General features: G+C 40.0%; 1 pseudogene; it reads left to right on the top strand.

Moving 5' to 3' along the window:
• Nucleotides 1–216: 216 nt before the first annotated feature.
• Nucleotides 217–1,662, top strand: LOC150016260 (DNA methyltransferase 1-associated protein 1 pseudogene; annotated as a pseudogene).
• Nucleotides 1,663–7,754: the final 6,092 nt, after the last annotated feature.

Raw genomic sequence — 7,754 nt, 5'->3', positions numbered from 1 at the left:
TGGTGAAGAACTAAGTGATAGTAACGATGATGATTTTGAAATTGAAGATGACTCAGTTCATAAGGGATTTGATCAACATGAGTTGAATGATTTGCCATGAGATTTGGGACTATCCAAAGAGGATTCAGAACTCCTAGCATCAAGACTGCATGAGAGGTCCACAAGTTTGCAGGGATAGGGGAGTGGCGGTGGAGGCTGCTGGGGCCTACAGGCATGATGGCTACAGGTGCAGATGTGTGGGACATTCTAGAACTTGGGGGTCCAGAGGTGGAAGCAGCCTCCAGGACCATCAACAAGAAGGGCATTATCAATCTGGACAAGAAAAAGTCCAAGAAGTCCTCTGAGACACTGACCTTCAAGAGGTCTGAGGGCATGCACTGGGAGGTCTACATGCTGCTTTACTCTGACAAGAAGGATGTATCCCCACTGCTACCTAGTGACACCGGTCAAGGCTACCGCACAGTGAAGGCCAACCTGGGCTCTAAGAAGGTGCGACCCTGGTAGTGGATGCCATGCACTAACCTAGCTTGCAGGGATGGAGCTATGTTCTCCCACTGGCGACAAGCAGCTGAGGAAGGCAAAGACTACCCCTTCGCCAGGTTCAATAAGATGGTTCAAGTCCCCATGTATTCACAGCAAGAGTACTATATCTTTGTGACGACGCTTGGACCAAAGCAAAAACTGACCACCTCTTTGATCTCAGCTGCCGCTTTGACCTTTGTTTTGTAGTTATCCATGACTGGTATGACCACCAGCAGTTCAAGAAGTGCTCTGTGGAGGATTTGAAGGAGCGGTACTACCACATCTGTGCCAAGCTTGCCAACGTGTGGGCTGTGCCAGGTACAGACCTTAAGATACCAGTATTTGATGCTGGGCATGAACAACGGGAAAAGGAAGAGCTGGAGCGTCTCTACAACCGGACCCCAGAGCAGATGGCAGAGGAGGAGTACCTGTTATAGGAGCTGCGCAAGATCGAGGCCCGGAAGAAGGAGCGGGAGAAGCGCAATCAGGACCCGCAGAAGCTGATCACAGCGGCAGACACCACTGCAGAGCAGCGGCGCACCGAATGCAAGGTCCCCCAAGAAGAAGCTCCCCCAGAAAAAGAAGGCTGAGAAGCTGGTTGTTCCTGAGACCGCAGGCATCAAGTTTCCAGACTTCAGGTCTGCAGGTGTCATGCTGCGGAGCCAGAGGATGAAGCTGCCAAGTTTCGTGGGACAAAAGAAAATCAAGGCCCTGGAACAGATGCTGCTGGAGCTGGGCATGGAGCTGAGCCCCACCCCCATGGAGGAACTGGTGCACATGTTCAATGAGCTGCGGATTGACCTGGTGCTGCTCTATGAGCTCAAGCAGGCCTGTGCCAACTGCGAGTATGAGTTGCAGATGCTGCGGCGCCATCACGAGGCGCTGGCCCGGGCTGACGTGCTGGGAGGCCCCGTCACACCAGCGTCAGGCCTGGCCCTGGCCTCTGCTGAGTCAGCAGTACCTGAATCCAGTCTTGGCCCTGACCCCACCAAGGACACCATCATTGATGTGGTGGGTGCACCTCTCACATCCAATTCGAGGAAGCAACGGGAATCAGCCTTGAGCTTCTCTTCTGTGAAGAAAGCCAAGAAGCCATGAGGGGCCATAAGGGGTGTGGGTAATGCTGCTGTGTAAATAGAGCTGCTGTGTTGTAAAAAAATTAAAAAATTAAAAAAAGACTGCATGAGGAAAAACTTGCTTGTAAAAGGAATGAAGGCATCCTACTTTCCATCAAGAGAAAGTGCATTTCTGCAGTACTTTCAAAGTGACGGTGGCTTTGTGTATTGCCATAACATACATGGCTTAATGGAGAAATTGGGAATTCCAATATAGAATGCAACTGAATGGTAACTGTTCGTCAAAAGCTGAAAGCGGAGCTTGAGGTATGTCCTCCTCCACAATGGCAATTATTTGGTGCAGTCCCAACTGGCCATTCAGTTTGTTTTTGTGTAGAATATGAAGGCATAAAGAGAGTCATTGACCTGTTGCAATATCACAAGCACAATTGGATAATCTGCATTGACCTTAAAATGGTCTGCTTCCTTCTTGGTCAGCAATGTGGATACACCAAGTATCCCCGATTTCTGTGTATGTGGGACAGTAGAGCTCGTGAGAAACACTGGGTGGAGTCAAATTGGCCTCCAAGATCTGACCCCAGGCCTGGTGATCCAGATATTCTACATGAGCCACTTGTTGACAGAAAGAACATTCTATTCCCACCTCTGCACATAAAACTTGGAATCATGAAGCAATTTGTTAAAGCTTTGCCAACTGAAGGAAACTGTTTCAAGTGTCTCGTTTTGGCATTTCCTAGCCTGTCTTTTGAAAAGATGAAATACCTTAATATGTATGTTTGGTAGCAGAACTTTACTACTTGTACACAAATGGACTTACTGTAACAATATACAGCCTTTATATGAATAAAATTAAATAAACAGTATATTCAGGTAATTTTTTCTTTACTTTCCTTTGTATGTACATTTTGTATGATTTTTGGGACCAAGGGAGGGTATCCTGTACCTTAAAAAGTTGGTGTGATAGAGAAAAACTGGGGTCATTTTTTGATTCAGATGACAAAAGTTAGTCAAAAACAAGTGTCAGATCTAACTCAGCAAAAGTTGTGTTCCCCAGTGTAATTATTTCTTTTTTTTTTTAATTTTTATTTTTTGGTTTTTCAATTACAGTTATCCCATTTTTCCCCCATTTTTCTCCCCCACCCAGCCCACCCCTTCTCCCACGATCATATCCCTCCCCTTTGTCCATGTCTATGAGTCATTTATACATGTTCTTTGACTAAACCCTTCCCTTACTTATCCCCCTTTTCTCCCTCCCCCCTATTGACTGCTATTCTGCTCTTTGTTCTATTTAGTTCTTTTGTTTGTGTTGTTCTTTAGTTTCCTGTATTAGGTGATATCGTATGGTATTTTTCTTTCTTTGCCTGGCTTATTTCACTAAGCAAAATTCTTTCTAGTTCCATCCATGTTGTTGCAAATGGCAGGAGTTCCTTCTTTCTTTCTGCTACATAGTATTCCATTGTGTAAATGTACCACAGTTTTTGGATCCACTCATCTGCAGATGGGCACTTAGGCTGTTTCCAGCACTTAGCTATTGTAAACAGGGCTGCTATGAACATAGGGGTGCATAAGTTCTTTTGAATTAGTGTTTTAGGATTTTCGGGTATAATTCTAGTAGTGGTATCACTGGTTCAAAAGGCAGTTCCATTTTTAGTTTTTTGAGGTAATTCCATACTGTTTTCCATAGTGCCTGCACTAGTCTGCATTCCCACCAACAGTGCAGTAGGGTTCCCGTTTCTCCACATCCTTGCCAGCACTTGTTGTTTGTTGATTTGTTAATGATGGCCATTCTGACAGGTGTAAAGTGGTATCTCATTGTGGTTTTTATTTGTATCTCCCTGTTGGCTAATGATGTTGAGCATTTTTTCATGTGTCTAGATCTTCTGTATGTCCTCTTTGGAGAAGTGTTTGTTCAGGTCCTTTGCCCATTTTTTAATTGGGTTGTTTGTTTTCTTGATGTTGAGTCGTATAAGCTCTTTATATATTTTGGAAATCAGTCCCCTGTCTGTGATGTCATTGGCAAAAATGTTTTCCCATATGGTTGGTTTCCTTTTCATCTTGCTGATGTTTTTCTTTTGCTGAGCAGAAACTCTTTAGTTTGATGTAGTCCCATCTGTTTATTTTTTCCTTTATTTCTCTTGCCGTAGGAGATGTATCCGTGAAGATATTGTTATGTGAGATATCTGAAATTTTCCTGCCTATGTTTTCCTCTAGGACTTTTATGGTGTCATGGCTTACATTTAAGTCTCTTATCCATCTTGAGTTTATTCTGGTGTGTGGTGTAAGTTGGTGGTCTACTTTCATTTTTTTGCAAGTTCCTATCCAGTTCTCCCAGCACCATTTGTTGAAGAGGCTCTTCTCACTCCGTTTTATGTTCCTTCCTCCTTTATCAAATATTAGTTGACCATAGAGGCCTGGGTTTATTTCTGGACTCTCTATTCTGTTCCACTGATCTATATGTCTGTTCTTATGCCAGTACCAGACTGTTTTGATCACAGTGGCTTTGTAGTATTGTTTGATATCTGGTGTTGTGATTCTTCCTGCTGTGTTCTTCTGTCTCAAGATTGCTTTTGCTATTCAGGGTCTTCTTCAGTTGCATATGAGTTTTTGGAGTATTTGTTTTAGGTCTGTGAAATATGTCATTGGTATTTTAATAGGGATTGCATTGAATCTGTAAATTGCTTTGGGTAGTATGGCCATTTTGATGATGTTGATTCTTCCCATCCAAGAACATGGTAATTGCTTCCATTTATTTGTATCTTCCTTAATTTCTTTCTTCAATGTTATGTAATTTTCAGAGTACAGGTCTTTTATCTCTTTGGTTAAGTTTACTCCTAGGTACTTTATTTTCTTGTTACTATAGTAAATGGTATTTTCTTTTTTGTCTCTGTCTCTGCTATTTTATTGTTGGTGTACAGAAATGCCTCAGATTTCTGTATATTTATTTTGTACCCTGCGATTTTGCCAAATTCACTTATTATATCGAGTAGTCTTTTAGTGAATTTTATAGGGTTTTCTAGGTATACTATCATGTCATCTGCATATAATGATAGTTTTACTTCTTCTTTCCCAATTTGGATGCCTTTTATTTCTTTTTCTTGTCTGATTGCTGTGGCTAGGACTTCCAACACTATGTTGAATAGGAGTGGAGAGAGTGGACAGCCTTGTCTAGTTCCTGATTTCAGGGGGAATGCTTTCAGTTTTTGTCCATTGAGTATGATGTTGACTTCAGGCTTCTCATATATAGCCTTAATTATGTTAAGGTATGCTTCCTCTATTCCCATTTTGCTGAGTGTTTTCATCATAAATGGGTGTTGTACTTTATCAAATGTTTTTCCTGCATCTATTGATATGATCATGTGATTTTTGTCTTTCATTTTGTTTAGGTGATGTATTATATTTATTGATTTGCGAATATTAAACCATCCTTGCATCCCTGGAATGAATCCCACTTGATCGTGGTGTATGATCTTTTTGATGCATTACTGGATCCTGTTTGCCAATATTTTATTGAGGATTTTAGCATCTATGTTCATCAGTGATATTGGCCTGTAGTTTTTTTTCTTTGTTGTGTCTTGACTTGGTTTTGGGATTAGGGTAATACTGGCTTCATAGAAAGGGTTTGGGATTTTTCCCTCTTCTTGGAGTTTTTGGAATAGTTTGAGGAGCGTACGAGTTAGTTCTTCCCTAAATGTTTTGTAAAATTTGCCTGTGAAGCCATCTGGTCCGGGGCTTTTGTGTGCAGGGAGATTTTTGATTACTGTTTCAATTTCCTTCTTTGTTATTGGTCTGTTGAGACTTTCCACTTCTTCTTGATTCAATTTTGGAAGGTTATATGTTTCTAGAAATCTGTCCATTTCTTCTAGGTTGTCAAATTTCTTGCCATACAGTTGTCTGTAGTAATTTCTTACTATCGTTTGTATTTCTGTGGTATCAGTCGTGATTTCTCCTCTTTCATTTTTGATTTTGTTTATTTGGGTCTTCTCTCTTTTTTTTTTAATGAACCTGGCTAGAGACTTGTCAATTTTGTTTATTTTTCGAAGAACCAGCTCCTGGTTTTGTTGATCTTTTGGATTGTTTGTTTAGTCTCTATGTCATTTAATTCTGCTCTGATCTTGATGATTTCCTTCCTTCTTCTTGCTCTAGGCTTTGTTTGTTGTTGTTCTAGTTCTTATAGCTTTAGGGTTAGATTTTTTATTTGAGATTCTTCTATGCTTTTCAGATATGCCTGTATTGCTATGAACTTCCCTCTCAGAACTGCTTTTGCTGTGTCCCACAGGTTTTGGGCTGTTGTGTGCTCATTATCATTAGTTTCTAGAAATTTCTTGATTTCTTCTTTGATGTCATTGTTAACCCATTCATTATTTAATAGCATGTTATTCAATCTCCATGAGTTTGGGTGTCTTTAATTTTTTCCTCTGAGGTTGATTTTTAGTTTCAAGACATTGTGGTCTGAAAAGATGCTTGATATGATTTCAATTTTTTTGAATTTGTTGAGGCTTGTTTTGTGTCCTATCATGTGGTCTATCTTTGAAAATGTCCCATGTGAATTTGAAAAGAATGTATATTTTGCTTCTTTGGGGTGGAAAGTTCTATATGTATCAGTTAAGTCCATGTGGTTTAGTGTGTTGTTCAATGCCTGTATATCCTTGGTGTTTCTTTGCTTGGATGATCTGTCTACTGTTGATAATGGAGTGTTGAAGTCCCCTACTCTGAGTGTGTTGTTGTTGATATCCTTCTTGTGGTCTTCTAGTATTTGCTTTATGTATTTGGGTGCTCCTATGTTGGGTGCATATATGTTTATCAGTGTTATATCTTCTTGATGGATTGTTCTTTTAAGTAAGTATTATGAAATGTCCTTCTTTGTCTCTTTTTATTGCCCTTGTTTTGAAATCTGTTTTGTCTGATATGAGCACTGCTACCCCAGCTTTTTTTTCCAGTCTGTTTGCTTGGAATACTTTTTTATATCCCTTTACTTTCAGTCTATGTAAATCTTTTGTTTTCAGGTGTGTTTCTTGTAGACAGCAAATAAGTGGGTCCTGTTTTCTTATCCATTCCATTACCCTATGTCTTTTGATTAGAGCGTTTAATCCATTTACATTTAAGGTTATTATTGACGTGTATTTATTCATTTCTCTTTGTACCTCTGTTCCTCTCCTCTTTTTTTTTTTTTTTTGCTTCTTCTTTTTTCTTTGAACATTCCCTTTAGCATCTCTTTCAATGCTGGTTTGCTGGAGATGTATTCTTTTAGTCTTCCTTTGTCTGAGAAACTCCTTATTTCACCTTCCATTTTGAATGAGAGCCTTGCTGGGTAGAGTACTCTTGGTTGTAGGCTTTTGTTTTTCATCACTTGAAATATTTTTGACCATGCCCTTCTAGCTTGTAGTGTTTGTGTTGAGAAATGGATCAATAGCCTTATCAGAGCTCCCTTGTATGTTATTTGCTGTTTTTCTCTTGCTGCTTTTAGGATTCTCTCTTTGTCTTGGAATGTTGCCATTTTAATTATGATGTTCCTTGGAGTGGGTTATTTGGGGTCCCTCTTCATTGGAACTATCTGTGCTTCCTGAACTTGTATAACTTTTTCTCTCATCAGGTTGGGAAGATTTTCTGTCACTCTTTCTCCTATCAGTTTTTCAATTCCATGCTCCTTTTCTTCTCCCTCTCTTATTCCGATGATCCTGACATTATTTCTTCTCATGTTATCCTGTAATTCCCTTACATTTTGATCATATTTTTTCAATCTTTTTTCATTTTGCTGTATTGTCTGGGAGTTTTTCTCTACATTATCTTCTAACTCACTAATCCGATCCTCTGCTTCATTTAGTCTGCTTTTGACTGATTCTGCTGTGTTTTTCAGTTCAGAGATTGCATTCTTCATTTCTTCCTGGTTCTTGTTAATAGTTTCTGTGTCTTTTTATGCTGGTGTAGTTCTCTGCAAGTTCCCTGTAATTTTCTTGGAGCTGCAGGTAACTTCCTTGGAGGTTGTCATAGTTGTTTTTGAGGTTGTTGAGTATATTGAGCTTCTTCACCACCATTGTTTTGAATTCCGTGTCTGACATTTGGGCTATGTCTATTTCATCTACCTCTCTTCCTGGGGATTCCTCTTTTCTTTTCATTGAGAGGTTATTTCTGCATCTTACCACGTTGGATTCTTCTTGT

Source organism: Furipterus horrens, unplaced genomic scaffold (assembly GCF_987537825.1).
Source record: "Furipterus horrens unplaced genomic scaffold, mFurHor1.1.pri manual_scaffold_3, whole genome shotgun sequence".
NCBI classification, from domain to species: Eukaryota; Metazoa; Chordata; class Mammalia; order Chiroptera; family Furipteridae; genus Furipterus; species Furipterus horrens.
The sequence above is the reverse complement of the archived record's forward strand: the minus strand, read 5'-3'. Positions and strand labels throughout refer to the sequence as shown.